Below are 18984 nucleotides of genomic sequence, written 5' to 3'. Positions count from 1 at the left end.
CCTTAGAGTGGGATAGGGGCGTTCTGAATAGATACTTTTCCCAACAACAAATTGGTGACTCCACTCGGGATCGATCTAGTTAGTTTATTTGTGTTTCTATTGTTGTTCTTCTCATAAACTTTGGAGTGGCGAATCGAACTGCATTTGCCATTTACAAATGCAAAGTAGAGATCTGCCACTCTAGTCCACTCACTGGGCCTGTTTATGATCTGAACAAGCTGATCCAAAAATGCTCTAACAGCCCTTTGTGATAGCTCTTAGTCCTCCTTTAAATCATCCTTCTAATTGTACGTTATTGATAACTTTTATCCGGCCAAAAACCTTAGATCAAACTGCAAACCGTGACCCAGAACCCGGAGACAATTCTCGTTTCTGCTTCAGCGCAGGCTCTGTGAAGAGACTTTGCATTTCAACGCAGGTCCCGAGAGGGCTACCTGCACTGCAATTCAGTTTCTCTGTGCAACAGGTGCGCTAATCAGCCTTTGCCCTGTGCAGCTGTGGTTCTTTGCATCCTTGTGTTCAGTTTTATCTCTGTTTTTTGCAGCCTGTTATCAGTGTGTGTGTACCTATCTGAAAACCCCTTTTCTCTGCCTTAATTCCACCTCAGTTGTATAAAAGAAACTATATTTTTTTTTGTGTATTTGTTACATCATTTGCAGTTTCCCATTACAAAAGTAAACTAGTCATACTGTCGCCCTTAGATCTAGACCTATCATAAGTGTCGTTTTGATCTTAGGAGCAAATTTGTTTGCTGTTGACAGTTGATTGCGCTTTTACTTTTGTCTTTTGGTTTGAATTTGTGAATTTCTAGTGTCGAAACAAGTGTTTACTTCAAAATCATAAAGTTTCGTGATCGTCTTTTTGATTTCAAAAAGAAACTTGTTTGTGTTTTCACTTGAAATCGAATTCAAATTTGTACAACAGCTTTCTTTTTAGGCATCAATATTAAGAAAGTGAAAACAAATACATGCACATGTGCATTTTCATATTGATAGTTTGTATGGTTTGATTTAGGAAAAGTGCATTTACAGTGTGCTCTATGCTCTTTGAGAAAAGATTGTGTCTTTCTTTTCCCCTTGTAGCTAGGATTTTCATTGTTCAAAAGAGATAAAAGCTTGCTTATCATCTTTAGACTGCATTTAGGAATTGTATCTACATCTCGTGGTGATCCAAAAAGGCAAACTCCTAATAAAGATCAACCTAAAATAAATTGAATGAACTTAACAACGCATTGGAACTTAACGCACAACATAGAGGTCTAGGCTAGAGACGTGTTCCGGCGTCGTAAAACCTGGTTACTGTCGGCCTCACTGATGGTTGGGTGATTCCTCCTGAGAGACGATAAGTGCCAGTACGGACTTGTGCTCCCACATACCGTCGAGTATATATTGGGAGACCCCTATAGGCATAAAAAATTTATCCATAGGAAGCCGTGTCGGCCGCCCTACTAATCGCAATGCACTGAACACAGCATTCGGGAGATTGACCACCCGTACCTTAAAAAGTATTCTACGGTTTTGCGATTGGTTTGGCACACCCTCTACCTAGAACTCCAGAGCAGTCCCTTTCGTTCCTTTTCAGACTCCTTAACGGAAAAGGTCCATCTGAGCACTTGTCACTTCAGGCTCATTAAAAATCGAAGGAGACTAGAGTCATCTTTTTCTTTTTCTCGACTCTTTAAAATTGAAAAAGCGAGTTGTGTCCAAGCGTCTTTAAAATTTATTTTAAATGGAATATTCATACCCTTTTTCCGCGTTGATCTTTAGGTGGAGAAAATGGAGCCTACCAACCAAGGAATTCCCCTTGGTGGAAATCCTAGTCCCTTCTCCTCTTGGGGAGATGTTGGTGCGCCCCATATGGCCACGTTGTCGCTTCCAGGACTGACAATTGGCTTGCCAGTCTCGCTCTTCTCAACCAATGTCGTTCAGAACACCACTATTCCTGAACAGTCGAATCAGCAGTTAGACCAGTCCAGAGTTACCCACCAGCCTTCTACTTCCTCTAATTCTTCCTCTCCTCCTTCCTCTTCGCTTGATGAGGCTGGCAAAGCCAAAAGTCAAGTTCCTAAGGAGAAGAAAGAAAAGAAGAAGAAGGAGCCAAAAGCGACTAGGGGCAAACGAGTGTCATCTAACGAAAATCCACACACTGCACTGACCAGGCCTAAATCGCCATGTGTCATTTGCAAGGGAGACCACTTTCACAGAGATTGTCCCTGCATCCCTCGGATACTAAGGGACTGGTCTCCCCGTTTGCACAATCCGGTGGCGTCAACCTCTGATAGCCATGTTGAAAGCACACCGTCAACTAGCGAAAGTGAAGTCCCAGGACAAAAAGGGAGAGCTAGATCTCCCTGTAACCTGTGCGAAGGCAATCACGCCATCCACCGTTGTCCCTTATTAGACGAAGCTAAGAGAGTTTTGGATGATCGTCCGGTTTCACCGTTACAACTTCCTCCTGGATATAAAAAACTCTTGCCGAGTCCTTCGTTAGTTGAAAATCCAGCTGGCCTGCTCAAGTGGTCAACTGAAGCGCCGATCATTGAAGATGGACCAACTGAATCCATACCCGACGAAATTCAAAAGGTCGAGGCGGCAGTTGACCCGATCTTGCCTTCAGAGGATTTATCTTCGAATGACACAGTCACTGAAGAGAACAAGGATGACACCATCCAAATTCTCTTCATCAACACAGACTCCGACGAACACGGGGGCAACCTACCCATTCCTTTATCGCAGGAAGGAAGTTCGTCAGAGCCGTACCTGGTCGTCTATTCGGTCCCACCTCCAAGCAACCTAGTTTTCTCCTTCGACTGGAACCAACTAGGCAAACCCCGTTTACCAGCAAGCATACCATTCAGAATTATCGTCCAAATATATAGAATGGTCATGGCTGGTACCATCATAGATGAGGGGGCTTCTGTGAGTATCCTTTCCTCTACCACTTGGAAAGCGCTTGGTTCACCATCGCTTTTGCCTGAGATGAGAAATCTGACAGGCTTTGATAAAGGAACCAGTCGACCTTTAGGGATCCTCCCCAATGTGCCCATAACATTGAAAGGGAAGACCTTTCAAGTGAACGTGATGGTCGTTCAAGGACCCTTGGATTATAACCTACTACTTGGATGAGACTATATATATTGCATGGGAGCCATCGTCTCCTCACTCTTTAGAGTAATGTGTTTTCCGCACGAAGGAAGAGTGGTCAAGCTCGTGGACCAGCTTTCATTTCCTAGATCACGCATTGCAAATAGTCATATACCATCCCTAAATGGTCTCTTCACACAAGAAATGTCTCAACCTATGGTCCGTCCTCCCGATGAGCGCGAGTAATTCAGAGGGATATGACTGGAACCCAGGGGGCATGCGTCCTGGTCTGCTTCGGCAAGAAAACTTCGGGTATAGGGTAGGTTTCCGTGGGAGAATATGACTAGTCTGTACCCCGTCCGTGATTGAGATAGGGGTTATTCTAGAATAAGATTCTTTTGTCAAAGTTATGTGAGTTGGCGGGCATCGTTGCTCACCTTTTTTTATCTCGGTAGACATCGCCGAAGAAGTGTTTTGTTTGAAAGATTAATGGAACAATCTTTGGGTGACCTGTAAGAGGTAGGCCTCTCTCGGTAAAACAATTGTTTTGGCGGAAGTGAAGTAGAGGTAACCTTGAAACTTTGTTTTATACCTGGGGGCATGCAAACCTTTTGGAGTGCAAGCAAGGGGCGGCTATTTATTTTCTAAATTTTTAGGACCTCTAACCCTTTAAACGCGTAGGATTAGTCGTTTCCGAACTTGCATAACGAAAGGATGCGGGGCATAGCTTTGTAAGGCACAAGCTCCATAAAAAATGGCATCTTACATGAGACATTCTTTTCATATGACTGGATTAATCGAGCAGTTTTAGCACATAGTTCATGCTCGTTAAAAAATAAACATAAGATCGAGCAAGTGTTTCAACTCGCGTTTAAGCTCGTTAAAAAATGAACTATCCTCTGGTAAATAACTACCATGAATGTAACATTATCAACCATTAAAGCCTTGGTCGTGTTTTGCACCGTCACCTCCACTTTTCCATTGGCCGATCATTCACCTCCATTTGATTGTTTACTCATTTTGAGGAACAGCTGCGAAGAGTGATTTCACTAGCCATCCTTGTGACACTGCCGTGATTGGAAAATTCCAACCCTTACCTGGAATCAGCTGCTACCCATTTTATCACTCGTTCCTCAGAAGACGAGTTTTCTTTAAGCTCTTTTCATCTGACTCATAAAATATGAAAAGATTGCCGAGTTTTGGCCTTCCAGCTCGTTAAAGCGACAGGAAGTGTTATCCCTCCTCTAGATTTTAATCTTTTTGGACCTGAGGGATTATTGCACAAAAAGATCGAGCGCTTGTTTTGTTCGGCTCGTTAAAACTATCGAAAATTCATCCCTTCTATATTATTTTATACTTTTTCGGACTTAAGGGATTAGATGACGAAAAAGGAATTCCGGAGTTAACTTTAAGTACCTTTTCAGACTCTCTAAAAATGAAAAGGACCGAGTTATCTTTGTTGTTAGACTCGTTAAAAAGATTAATAGCGACAAACTTGTCTTTATATGAGAACGAGTTTCACTATCGTTAGGCTCATTAAAACATAGCGATGGGTTTGCCCGAAGGGAAAATTATAGAACAAGCATATGTTATCCTCCTCAAGCTTGACAAAAATAAAGAGGTACTGGTCAGCAATGACTGGGGAAAAATTGGGAAGAAACTCAAAGAACCTTTATTGGTAGCAAGTCGCTCTTGAACATGACGCTTCCACTCCGTGCCTGAGTCGGGTTGGGTTGTTTCATTCACCGGTCACATCACCATGGTCTCGCCATACCATCCACCTTTGGGTAAATGCTACCAATCCATCACATAAGTGTCGCCGATATGTTCAAGAGAAGTCATCCAGAGAAGTCAACTGTGTTCCATCCACTACCATACATTATACTTAATTCTTTCATGACCGCCACCCTGAACCATATATCATCAGATCATTTTCACCTCCATCAAAATCATTTGCTCCGTTCCGTGTCATTGATGTGGGATACATTAAAGGCCCTCCTTTGACGGATCGCTTCTTGTCGACATCAGCTCATTATCCAAAAAGTTGATCTAGGAACACCCCGTTCAGTACTTTGAAGCTTGCATGCCTCAATGGAAAGTTTCTCACTTCCGGCGACAGGTATACATCAATGACCTTCAACCGAAAGATTTTGCGTGGTGTTCGACGCCAAGTCCTTTATTCACACCACGTGAATTGTACTACAGTACCTTGAGGGTCATCATCCTTATCGGTGATTCCTCTCGCGCTTGTTAACAGTTTACATCATTGACTGGTAATCAAGCGATGTCTTTCCATGTTCGACTTCAAAAACGTTTCTCACATGGACGACTTGTACTTCGAGTGAAGATCAGACGAGATTGAAGACCCCGGATCTAGTTTCATCCATCCGGGCTGTGATATATATTCAGGAAAAATAAAGACATTGACATGTACAACATTGCAGAACAGATAATCATCCTACCAAAAGGATGATGATTTCATCAGAATCATTAGTCTACCATCAGACGATTGTCTGTCCTATGTACATAAAAATGAATTTATAAAGCTGAGCATGGGAATGCCTGCCTCAGCTAGATCATGAAAACAGTATGAAAAATAATGTATTGTATTGTATCTTATTACAGGTCTCCTCCCAGCATTGAATGAACTTCGGATCCTCCTAATAAAGCATTTCACCCGATAAACGGCCTCATAGTTTAGGGGGCAACTGTTATAGACATTTTTGTGCCTTACAGCTTTGAACACGAAATGTCCATAATCCAAGGGATCCAAAGTCCCTAAAGATGTTGTTACAGCTCCTAAAGGAACAAGGTCAACCAATGACAGCTTCTTCCAGAAGTTCTCCACCAAAAACCACTCAGAACTAGTCAAATCAGGATCAATTCAGAAGCTCGACTAGCTTCCTGCGTTGCAAAGCACCCAAATACACTAGCTAGGTGCATTGCAACGCACTTGAATGCACTACCCAGGTGCGTTGAGTGGGAAATGACAAGTGGCAGAGTCATTCAACGAGGTGGAAAGACCATGGAAGCTTCCAGAATCTTCTCCAATGACACTTGCCTCATTGAATTCAACCAAGTGATGAGTAAGAGGCTCTCAGTCTCCAAGTGGAAGCAAGAACTGACAGAGAGAAGCCACAAGTCAAAACATAAGTTGACTCATCCTCTCTGCGTACATCTATATATGGATCCCTCATCCCAGAGATCCAGGGGCTGGAATTTTGTACTTTGCAGAGAATTGTTGTTAGTTTGAGATTGAGATTAGTACATTGGTGTATTTATGCTTTGTTGGAGGAGAGGAAGGGATTCCTTTGCTAGGAGGTAGATGCTAGATCGGGACTCACTTGGTTGTATCTCCTCTTGGACTTTCTTATCATATCAATAAAATTATTTGATTTTCTCCTACATGTTGTGTATCAATGATGTTTTGTTATATTTGCATGTTTAGCTTAATCTGATCCTAAGCTTTTTATGGATGTATATCTATATCTTCGTGTAGTTTCTCTCTCTTGTGATCTTGCAGGAATTCGGTGAAGCTGGGTCGGTAAGGGAGCAAGGAGCTGGGAGCCATTGAAGGGAGGAGCTATTGGATCAACAAACTAGCGAAAGACACAGGTTAGTTACATCCTTTCTCCTCATTTACATTTCATAAAGAAGAATACTCAAGTAGTTTTCCTTGTTTTTTGCTAAGGCACTATCACACCTTAGAGTGGGATAGGGGCGTTTTGAATAGATACTTTTCCCAACAACAATATGAACATGAATTTTCTTCTCCCATATCTGCCTTTCTTTCAAAAATGATTGCTGCCCAAAAATTATCGGATGCATCAGTTTGAAGAATAAGAAATCCATTACCTGGAAGTTTGAGCTTGGCGAGATGTTTGCATTCAGCTTTTAATAATTTAACTGTTGCCGTAGCTTTTGGTGACCATCCAGAATGAAAATGTCTATGAATTGGAGCAGTTTTTTCTGACAATCTAGGAATATATTTATGCACATAATTTAGTGTTCCTAGAAATCACTGAATCATTTTAGTATCCTGTAGCTATTATAGAATTTTTTGTGCCCTACAACTCCAAGCATGAAATTTCCATAAACCAAGGGCTCCTAAGTCCCTAAAAGTGTTGTTCTAACCCCTAAAGGAATAAGGTCAACAGATTACAGCTTCTCCCAGAAGTTCTCCACCAGAAACTGCTCAGAATTGGTCAAAACAGGATCATTTCATCTGCTCCACTGGCTAAGTGCGTTGCATTGCACCTAAATACACTGTGAGGGTGTGTTTCATTTCAAAACTCCCTTATGTAGGGTGCAATGGGCGAGAAATGAAAAATGGAAGTGTCATTCCGCGAGGTGGAGAGGGAATGGAAGCTTCCAGAATCTTCTCCTGTGACACTTGCCTCACTGAATTCGACCAAGGATGAGTAAGAGCCCTCAGTCTCCAAGTGGAAACAAGAACTGACAGAGTGAAGAAACTAATAAAATCACAAGCTGACTCATCCTCCTTACAAATATCTATATATGGATCCCTCATCCCAGAGATCCAGAGGCTGGAATTTTGCATATTGTAAGGAATTGTTGTTGGTTTCTAGAGACAAACATCAGATTGTTGGGTGATTTATGCTTTGTTTGAGGTGAAGAGGGGCTTCTTTGCTGGGAGGTTGATGCTGGGTCAGAACCACTGGTTGTAACTCCTCCTGGATCTTTTCTTGTTTATCAATAAAAACTTTTGAGTTCTCCTCCATGCTTTTGTATCATTGATGCTTGTTACATTTGTATGGTTAACTTAAATCTGATCCTAAGTTGTTTATGAATATAGATCCATGTCTTTGTATAGTGCTCTTCTTTTGTGATCTTACAGGTACTTTGTGAAGTTGGGCATGCAAAGGAGCAGGTAGCTAGAGACTATCAAAGAAGAGAGGGATTGGATCAAAGGATTAGCACAAGACAGAGGTTAGTTCTTTCTATTCCTCCCTACCTATAATTCATAAAGGAAATACAAAAGTAGTTTTTCTCTGTTTGTTTCTAAGGCAGTTGTCACACCTTAGTGGGATAGAGCAGTTCTACATAGACACTTTTCCCTGTAGAAAAATGGTGACTCCACTGGGGAATGTCTAATTAGTTTGTTTGTGTATCATTCTTTGTTGTTTGTTTCATAAACTTATAAGTAGCTTTCAAACTGCATTTGCCATAACAAATGCAAAGTAGATAACTGCTGCTTCAATCCATTCAGTGGATTTGTTTATGATTTAAACATTTGATTCACAAACTATCTGATTTCCCTTATGATAGCTCTTAGATCCTCCTTAGATCTACCCTTGATTGTTGCATTACTGATTGCTTTTTACTCGGCCAAAAAACCAAGGACTGAACTACAAACTGTGACCCGGAACCCGGACAGAGTCTCGTTTCTGGCCCAGTGCAGGTACTGTTCAGAGATCCTAAATTTCAGCGCACTTCCCGAAGGGGCAACCTGCGCTGCATTTCAGATTCTCTGTGTTACAGGTGCGCTGATCAGACTAGCTCTGTGCAACTGCGGTTCCTGTGCTTCATTCTTTCCAGTTCTATCCCTGAATTTTGCTGCCTGTGATCAGTATATGTCTATTTGAAACCTCTTTTCCTTGTTGTTATTCCGCCTCCTTTGTACAAAAGAACTGTAGATGTTTTTGTGTGTTTGTTGAGTCATTTACAGTTTTCCATTGCAAAAGTAGAATAGTCGTGTTGTCGTCCTTTCATTTGAATCTGTCGCAAGTGTCGATTTCGATCATAGGAGAAAGTTTGAATGCTGTTGATGGTCGATTATCCTGTCACTATTGCCTTTGGTATGAATTTGTGATTTTCTAGTGTCAAGAACAAGTGCTCATTTCAAAATCGTAAGGTGTCATAATCATCTCTGTTTTTGATTTCGAAAAAGAGCTTGTTTATATTTGTCGCTTGGAAAGAAATTCATATTTTTACATCAACTTTCTTTTTAGCATCAATACTAAGAAAGTGGAAAACAAATACATGCATGTGCATTTTCATATAGACAGTCTGTTTGGCTTGATTTAGGAAAGTGCATTGACAGTGTGCTCTTTGCTCTTTGTGAAAAGATTCTGTCTTTCTTTTCCCCTAGTAGCGAGGATTTTCATTGCATAAAAGAGATAAAAGTTTGTTTATCATCTTTAGATTGCATTTTAGGAATTACATCTACATCTCGTGGTGAACCCGAAAGGCAAACTTCATAAACAAGATCAACTTAAAATAAATTCAATGAATCTAACAACACTTTGGAACTTAACGCACAACATTTAGAGGTCTAGGCTAGAGATGTATTCCGACGTCGTAAAGCCTGGTAACTGTTGTCCTCTCTGATGGTTGGGTGATTCCTCCACTTTGAGACGATAAGTGCTAGTACGGACTTGTGCTCCCACGTACCGTCGAGTATATTTTGGGAGACCCCTATAGGCTTAAATCCTTTATCCTTAGGAAGCCATGTCTGCCATCCTATCGATCGCAATGCACTGTGTAGAGCTGTAACAAGGGTCTCTTTCACCTCTAGTTATTCCACATTAATAAGTCAATCTGGGAATGCTTTGTTATTGCAAAGAGTATCTCAATCCGAGGCTATTCGTCAGAGTAATGCTTAGTAGTACAACGTTCAGAAAATACAAGAGTAAACGGATGCTAAACTGTGACTAAATTACTTTAAAAGAATAAAATCACACAACGCAGCTTATCAGTCAAGGGTGAGAAAGCGATAACCCATCCCTCTAGAAACTGATGGAAATGAAATTAGAGCATGGACCATAGGTCTGGGAGCTAGGCAGCGACTGCTGAGGCTCACTACAGCCTTACACCTTCTCTCACACCAAAGCAACAATTGCAAGTAAATGGAACGACAAAAAGTAAAATGGAACAACAAACAGGAAATGGAACAGCAAGTAAATGGAACAGCAATCAAATAAACTAAGTCTCGCGAGTTAGAACTAAACTTGCTCTATTGAACCAAACTCACATTCTGCAATAAAATAGCAATCTTCTCTCTTAAGGCAAATTGGATGGAATGTACTTTATGGAACAGCACTCACTGATGAATTATGGAACAGCAAGCATCAACCATATATACACACAACACGCTAATATAGTAATCTGATGATTAAGGAGAATACGACTATGTTTCCAAATAGAATAACATTACTTCCGGATTCCAATAATTGGGATTTCAAATGAATCCAATAACAGTAATATTCAGTACAAATGCTCTGTAACAGAAATAGCTGGCTTAGACTAATAACATGCAATCAACTCTGAAAAGATTCACTCATACAATACAGAGTCACTACATAAATCTCCTGAAGAAACCATTAATGAATTAATCGTAGCAGAGCATGGAATAGCATATGAAAAGCATGTCAGATTACCGAGCAATAAAGATAAGCAAACCACGCAGAAATCAAATTATAATGATACAAAAGCAAGTGTCCTTCGGAGCCGGGCCCTTAGCTTCCAACGGTACACCGCCTTAGATTACTCCAGACGCAGAGATGAAATAAACACCAAGTCTTTTATATTAACGCATCAACAAACGTACAGCAAACCAAGTCTCAGTGAGAGTCGATGATCAAAGTTTAGTCTGAAACTTAAAATTACATAAAAGTCCCTTTGCTTAACGATGTTGTTCCTTTTTATAAAAGTAACGGTGGAGATATCTAGGTAACAAAAATAAGTAAAACAGCAATCCCTTAGGATCAAAGATCCTGAGGGATTCGCCAAGTCATTAATCCTTTACTTTTCTTTCCCTGTTCCGCCGAATTGGTAACCCTTCTTTCTTTCCTGGGTCGTTCTGCTTCGATCTGTTCGATCTTGTATGCATCTGGTTCCCTTCTAGAGGGACAACAGTTATTCCTCCTTTGTCTTTCCCTTTTGAACATCAGCTCTTCGTTTCCACCTTTTCCTGCATAGCAAAATGACAATTATCAGCGATTAAGCTTTCCATACTAATTCTCACACATTCTATTAAAATTCTTTATCTCTTTGAGTTCATGATGCAGAAAGGGTTACAATTGTTACTGAAAAGTCACTAAATTGTTTGTCAAAAACATACCTTTCCAGTGCTCCACACACCCCCCTGCTTACCCTGTTTCATGCCCTCATGAAAACATTATAGTTGACATGCAAGGCGGTAAGAGAATACGCTGGAGAGGGAACCTCGTGTGGAGGCCTACAACCGTGATGAGAAACTAGATCATCAAAGAACTGATTTGTTTGACCTTCAGGCATTTCATACAAGGCCTGATATCCGGGTGCAGGGTACCAAATGATTGGACTATGAAATCGATACCCTAACCAGGATGGCCCTGCTTGCAAAATACGTTCGCCATAAAAGTTCAATCGGCTGGCAGCCAGCTCAAAATTTTCGTATTTGAACGGTTCCCTGAGTTGGATGTTTGGGTTAGAAATCTGGTATCGAAATTTTGCAGCATCGATGGTGAGGTCTTTGATGGTCAGAAAATATTCCAGACTGTGTCAGATTTGGTCCTTGTTCATGGGTCCTAATGTCTCCATAACACCCGAGGTTCTCATAAGGTTCCTATGTGCTCTCCATAACAGCACTGGGTCTCTAGGCTCAGCTCTCACCCACAAGTCTAGGCTATCTTCCTGTCTCTGAAAAGTGTTATAAGCCCTGAGCCATTTTAGCTGATTAACCCCGAATGAAACGAAGGCTTGCAATTGTATGTCCCCAACAAAAGGGCCAGGATTTAAATCAGTTTCCTGGTCTAGCACGAGGTTATGCAAGTAAAATTCACACAATAATCTTTGAACCTTAATTCCATAATGCTTGCAACAATCTATGAAATCATTAACAGTATTGATTTGTATAGGGGCACCCGCCCTGACAGCTTTTATCTTTAATCGTAAATACCGTTCAAGCAAAAATAAAGCATAGTTTTTAGCAGGGGCCCTACAGGCCAGAACGTCATTATACAAAGAACACACAGTGTCCATCTTCCTAACAACAATATCTAATCGACGAGTTACCTTGGCAACCTTTTCTTGCTCCTTTTGCCAGCCTTCGAAGGCCTGGCTCTCGGACTGACTAATATCCCGAAGTTGTTGTTGTAACTCTTCATATTTCTCCCGGGGGACTGTTTGTTCTCTCAGCTGTTCAACTTCTTGTTGAGCTTGCTTCATCATCTTATGCAAGGTTCTTGTTTTCGGATCCTTTTTCCATAGAGCCGTAGAGGCCGGGAGTTTTACCTGAACCTTTTTGTTATACTGTTTGGAGTTCAGAACCCGAATTACCCCTGAGGGTGGTGCCTCTGTTTGGATCACCTTATTCTCCTTTTCTTTCTTAACACGAATGAAAGGTTGTTGTGGTTCCCCTGTTAATAGAACGTCATCCTGTCCCTCTGCCTCAATTAGAACGACAGTCCGTTCTTCAGTGTCAATTGGAACAGTAGTCTGTTCTTCAACATCATTTGGAACAACAGTTTGTTCTTCAGTGTCAATTGGAACAGCAGTAGGTCTTCCAGCAGGGTTTTGACCAACAGGGCGGCTATAAGTCCTTCGTCTTCTTGTCCTACGAGATTTTGCTGCAGTGGCCCTTTTTCTTTTCCTTGTGATCCTTCGTATCCTCAGATTGGCTTTCAGAATCCGAATTTATTGCCGGAGCTGGGTTATAGTGTTCAGCAGCCTCTGCTGTTTCCTCCTTAATTTCTTGATTTCTATTGCCTCAACAAAGGGCTCATGACTGGCCCTTAAATCTGCTCCTACTCCGTCTAGAATTTCTTCTGGTGTCTTGGAAATAGATTGTTCCCAATTGGTGTCTCTTATTTCTTCCTCATGAACAGGCGGGTTTTCTTCTCCTGCCTTTTCTGCATGTGATTTCTCAGGTATGTCTTCCTCTGGAGGTCCATCGGGGGGACCTGCTGGGCTGGAGGGTTGGCCATACTCCCCCATATTGACCAGGATTGCGGCCAATTCATCTTCGCCCACAGGCCTTGCAGCGGGCTGCCCTCTGGCTGTACTACTTCCTCCTCCTGATTGTCCTGCTCAGTGACTGCCTTAGAGTGTTCAACTTCTGTTTCTGTTTCGGAGTGCACGTCTCCCTCCTCGACTCCTTCTCCGGCTTGCTCAGCCTCGCCCCCAGATTGTCCAGCATTTTCTTCGGAAGGTCCTCCTTCTGGTTCTGGAGGTTCGTCTGTAATCTCAATTGGCTGGTTGGTGCTCTCTCGGATCTTTTCCAGCCTCCCTCGTATTCGAGCTAGCCGAGCTGATTTTCTTGGTCTCTCAGGTTGTTCAGGTGTACTAGCAACAGGTTTTTCCACTACCAATTCTCTGCATTTTTCTGGTCGTTCCGGTGTACTTGAAGAATGTTTTCGTTTTGGAGCAACATGTTTTTCTGCTGCCAATTCTCTGCGTTTCTCTGATCGTTCCGGTGTGCTAGAGGAATGTTTAGGTTTTGGGGATGGTGCAGCCAATCCCCCCTCGATCAATGCAATGAGCTCGTCTCAGCTGCTCTACTGTTGAGTGAGACTATGGCTCACTATCAATCGAATCAATCCATGGTGGCTAACAAATGTTTCTATGTGTTGTGCCTTTTTCAGGCTTCGGGCCGCATCATGCAATAATGAATTTAAAAGTGCAGGTAGATTTACAGAACATTTTTCTTTCAAAACAGCTAAGAGTTTAAGATGGCGTGGTCTTACCACGTCTTTCCTTCCTTCACAAGTGATGTAGCTCTGCACTATCTTTGCTAATTCAGTCTAGGGTTCTCCTAACGTTGCTGGCAGAACTCCCTTCCCCTTAACTGTCAAGCTTTGGCCTTCATCCTGGAAAATATCCATAATCTTTTGTAATCTTTCTTTCTTCAGCGTCCATATAGGTCTGGCGGCTGGTAGTCCTGAGACTTCTGCAATTATATCATCAGTGACCGCTATCCGCCTTTCTCTTACTATGGAGTAGTCCTCCTGCAAGTTTTGCAGAAACTCCAACGCCACTGTTTCGTTTGATTCTTGTAGGCGACTGAAATAATTCAGCCATCCTGCCTTTTCCAGGATCTCCCGGGCAGCAGCGGAGACTGTCAACTCCTGAGGTTCACTTCGGATTGCCTTTCCTCCCATGGTTCCACTAAGAATTTCCAATGGAACAGCAACTGCCTGTGCTGTTTTGAGATGCAGAGAGGGTGATCGTCGCAAGAAAAAAAAACAGAGTATGCAACAAAAATGGATTGTGGATGGCAACTTGCGTAAAATAGAATTATCATACCGTTAAACCATGCCATACCTTCGTACACTATCTTCCCCGAATAGTGTGCTGACACATAACTCGTGGAGTAATGAGGTTACCTTCCCCCCGCCCCCCCCCCGCGATGTGATAGGTTGTCCCAGCCGTCAAATAGAGGAGAAGCAGCCATTGTGTAACCAAGCCATAAAGGAACAACATATAAAATTATGCCATGTTTTAGATGGACAACGAAATACCGAAATCGAGGCAAAAAGGTGGATCGCATTTTACATAAGAGCCTGCGTGATATGATGCGAGGCCAGGGGATGGGACGTCTGTCAATCGTACGAAATCTCTAGAGGTCATTGTCAGTTCCTTTGCCATGATTGGTGGTAATGAGTGTTCATGCGATATATACATCGGGACATAAAATATGACTTATTCATAGGATATAAGAGACAAAGAAGTATTAATATCATACCTATTGGTGTAACCATTACGACTTCGATACCATTAACAGAGCTCTGCTACCGACAGGTGTTCATAACCTTGGTAGAGTTGTTTATTTCACCCCCGGAACCATGATCCTTTGTGTGTATTTTGAAAAGTATTTTGTCAAAATGCAGGCCATTATGTTGGCTTGGTAACTAGGTAGCCATAATGCCATTCACAAGGAAGGTGCGAAACGTAGGCAGGCCGGCGCATGATGAGACCCCCTGTTCCAAGGTCTGTTTATTTAGTGTACCTTTTGGACCATATCCCTGGTGTGGTGGCCATACTGGGAATGCCACTTTGCTTCCATCCTGATGATCATGGTAGGCTGGCTCTTGATGAGACCCCCTATCCTGCATTTGACAATTGATAATCCATATTCATTTTTTCTTTTTGCAAAGCACTTTTTCTTATTTATTTACACATAAGGGTGGTTCAGCACTCCTTAAGAGTGGGAATGGTGGAAGAAGTCTTATCATCCCAACAGGAAGATATAAATCCTCTGCTCTTATCCCTAAGTAATAATCACAAAATTTTTTAGGGAAATCGTCATGATAAAGATAACCAACCAAAGCAATGGTAATAAGACAATGACAACGGAGATGAGAGGTAAGTGTGTCCCTCCTCTTGTCCTCTTATCAATACTAGGCCCTATAAAGATAGCGATCTATGATCTGCTGACTTCGGTATGTCGTGATTTATGTTCATTGCATAAGTGCATAGCTGTATTTTAAAGACTGGAGAGAACATGGGCGAAAAGCATCCTCAATATAAATCATCACAGAGAGCAAAAACATGGTGATGGTGTTCCTTTTGAAAAAGGAACAACAGAGAAGAATCCATGCAAACAAATAGTTAAGATGTCGTTCCTTTAGAAGGAACAGCCGAAGATCACGAATGTTGTCCCCTTTGAAAAGGAACAACAGATAATCACAAATGTTGTTCCTTTTGAAAAGGAACAGCAAAAACTCACAAATGTTGTTCCTTTTGAAAAGGAACAACAAAAACTCACAAATGTTGTTCCTTTTGAAAAGGAACAGCAAAAACTCACAAATGTTGTTCCTTTTGAAAAGGAACAGCAAAAACTCACAAATGCTGTTCCTTTTGAAAAGGAATAGCAAAACGTCACAAATGTTGTTCTTTTTGAAAAGGAACAACAAAACGTCACAAATGTTGTTCCTTTTGAAAAGGAATAGCAAGAACTCACAAATGTTGTTCCTTTTGAAAAGGAACAACAAAAAATCACAAATGTTGTTCCTTTTGAAAAGGAATAGAAAAACGTCACAAATGTTATTCCTTTTGAAAAGGAACAACAAAAACTCACAAATGTTGTTCCTTTTGAAAAGGAACAGCAAAAACTCACAAATGCTGCTCCTTTTGAAAAGGAACAACAGAAAATCACAAATGTTGTTCTTTTGAAAAGGAACAGCAAAACATCACAAATGTTGTTCCTTTTGAAAATGAACAGCAGAACATCACAAATGTTGTTCCTTTTGAAAAGGAACAGCAAAAACTCGCAAATGTTGTTCCTTTTGAAAAGGAACAGCAGAAAATCACAAATGCTGTTCCTTTTGAAAAGGAACAGCAAAAACTCGCAAAAGTTGTTCCTTTTGAAAAGGAACAACAGAAAATCACAAATATCAGAAATGTTGTTCCTTTTGAAAAGGAACAGCAGAAACACAAAAACAGGCAAATGTTGTTCCTTTTTGGAAAAGGAACAGCAAAGACACGCAGAATGAAAAAATCAAAATTAAAAAAGAGAAAGATCAATAAAAATGTTAAGAAAACGTATATACAAAAACTTATGTACATGATCCAGGTGGATGTTGGTGGCCACCTGCCAAGTCCACCTGGACCCCCACCATTGTCTTTCTCAGCATTTCAGTTTCCTTAATTGTAGCACAACTTACTATTTTTAGCAGTTTTTCGGGTCCTGAAATTTCGGAGCCGTTTTGAGGCCCTAAATGACGTTTTTTGGGGAATCCGGGGCAACATGGGTTCGATGTTGCCCGTTCCAACAATGATAGTGCTCAGATAGATATTTCTAATGAGCTATTGTACGCGTCAAACAGAGATCATATGCCAAAGTTACGACCCCAGGAAGTTGATGTACCAATTTACCCCAAACGGGGCCCACAGTTTGGCGTTTCATCTCCTAGGGTTAGGTTTTGGAATGTTAAGGGTTTTTTCCATTGTTTCTCAACAATAAATAGGCCTTGGAGCCTCATTGTAACACAGCTCAGAGGCATGTAGCCATCACATCTCTTCTCAGAGATAAGCTACCATCGCCCTAGCTGGTTTATTTCCATTTCTGGTTGTAAGCATACTTCAGTATTTTCCATTAATGAAGAGAAGTATTATTTCCGCTGCATCTTTGTGTATATGGTTATCTCTGTAATTTGTTGCGTTCCTATTTAAATCCGGATCAGTGGTATCAGAGCGGTTTTCTTTTTCTCTGTTTTTCTTTGCATGTCCCCAACAAGGTCGGGATATAAGGAGTTAGGGCTTGAACTGGTTGAACCTTTACAAGACCAGCCTCGAAAATCACGACGCCCTCTCCATGGCGGACGAGAAGAAAGATGAGGGGGCAGGAGATCCCATCAAAATCGTGCTCGAAGAATCCCTCGAGCGACAACGGAACGCGATGATGGATAGCTTTGCCCAGATCCTTCAGCGGCTACCTAGAAGCGACGCATCAGCTTCCAGCAGCTACTCTGGAAACGCCACACCCTTTAAGGTACAAGTTAATTTTGAAATCCCCATATTCGAGGGTCAGATAGACGTAGATGCCGTAGATAAATGGTTAAATCTGCTAGAGGGTTATTTTTCTGTTCATGAATTTTCGAGTCGGGAAAAGATTGTTTTTTCTCTTCTCAAAGCAGCCCCCCAAGTCAAGGACTAGTGGGAAACCTACTGCGAGCAGAAGGATGAAAGTACTGACTCACTATTTTCAGCCGCACCCACCTCGGATTCATTCCGAGATGCCGTCAAGGAGCAGTACTACCCTGTCGGAAGCTATGAGGATGAATACATAAAGTGGACCACGCTGCGGCAGGGAAGGGACCAAGACGTGCCGGAGTTCACCAATCTTTTCCATACCCTTCGCACAAAGTTGGGTATCAAGGATTCGGAGCAACATTTGATACTCAAATACCATGGCTGCCTGCACAAGTACATCGAGAAGAAATACAATTCCTAAACATCCCCTCACTCGCGCAGCATACCGATATGCCGTAAAGGTCGAGCAGAAGTTTAGACAAAAGAAGCGAGACTTTGGATCTGCGAATCCAAAGCAGGGAAAGGTGCCCCTAAACCACAGAACAAAGGACAAAGCCAAGGCGGGACAGCCCAAGACAACCAACCGAAGCTGCAAGCAAAGAACAGCGCCGCGAAGCCGAGAAAGGACACTGGAAAATGGTGCGAGTTCCATAAGAGCTCCACTCACAACACAAGTGAGTGTCGGGCCAAGCAGTCACTGGTGGCTGAGCTAAAGGTTTCAGAATCAGATGCATATTCCGACTCTGAGTCAGAACCAGAGAAGGGGTATGAAAAAGGGAAGCAGATCATTGATGCGGATCCCAGCGCCACTGTCGCTACGCAAGATCCAGATGAACCAAGATCCAGAGGAGGAGGAGCGTCTCTTCCACTCCCAGATGTGGGTAAAGGGCTCCCCGATACAGTTCATTGTTGATAGCGGGAGTCAAAAGAACCTCATTTTGGCAGAGGTCGTGAAGCGGTTGGGCTTACTGACCACAACACATCCACAACCATACACCATTGGGTGGCTTCACCAAGGACGAGATCTTCGCATGAGCCAGCAGTGTCGCCTTCCATACAACATCAAGCCCTTCACGGATGAGGTATTGTGTGACATTGCTCCCCTTGAAGTTTGTGATGTATTACTAGGACAACCATACTTGTGGAAGCGACATGTTGTGTATGAATCAAGGCCCCGTGCTGTTTATTATTACATTGGAAAAAAATTGTTCAGGATACTAGAGGTAGCACCACCTGCTACCATCTCTTTGATTACTGCAAAACAATGTAGTAAGATCATTTCCAAAACCAGGAAATTTGTTTTCCTGATGATACGCCCTCAAGGAAAGAAGAAGATAGTGGTCGCGGCCTCCAAACAGGGTCCCTCTGCACGACAACTACAGATGGACAAGATTGTGGAGAGTACGAGGACATCTTCACCTCCCCG

This window comes from Pinus tabuliformis, chromosome 1_2, assembly GCF_031772625.1.
Source record: "Pinus tabuliformis cultivar Carrire ecotype Pingquan chromosome 1_2, CPIR1, whole genome shotgun sequence".
NCBI lineage: Eukaryota > Viridiplantae > Streptophyta > Pinopsida > Pinales > Pinaceae > Pinus > Pinus tabuliformis.
Note: the sequence above shows the minus strand (reverse complement) of the source record.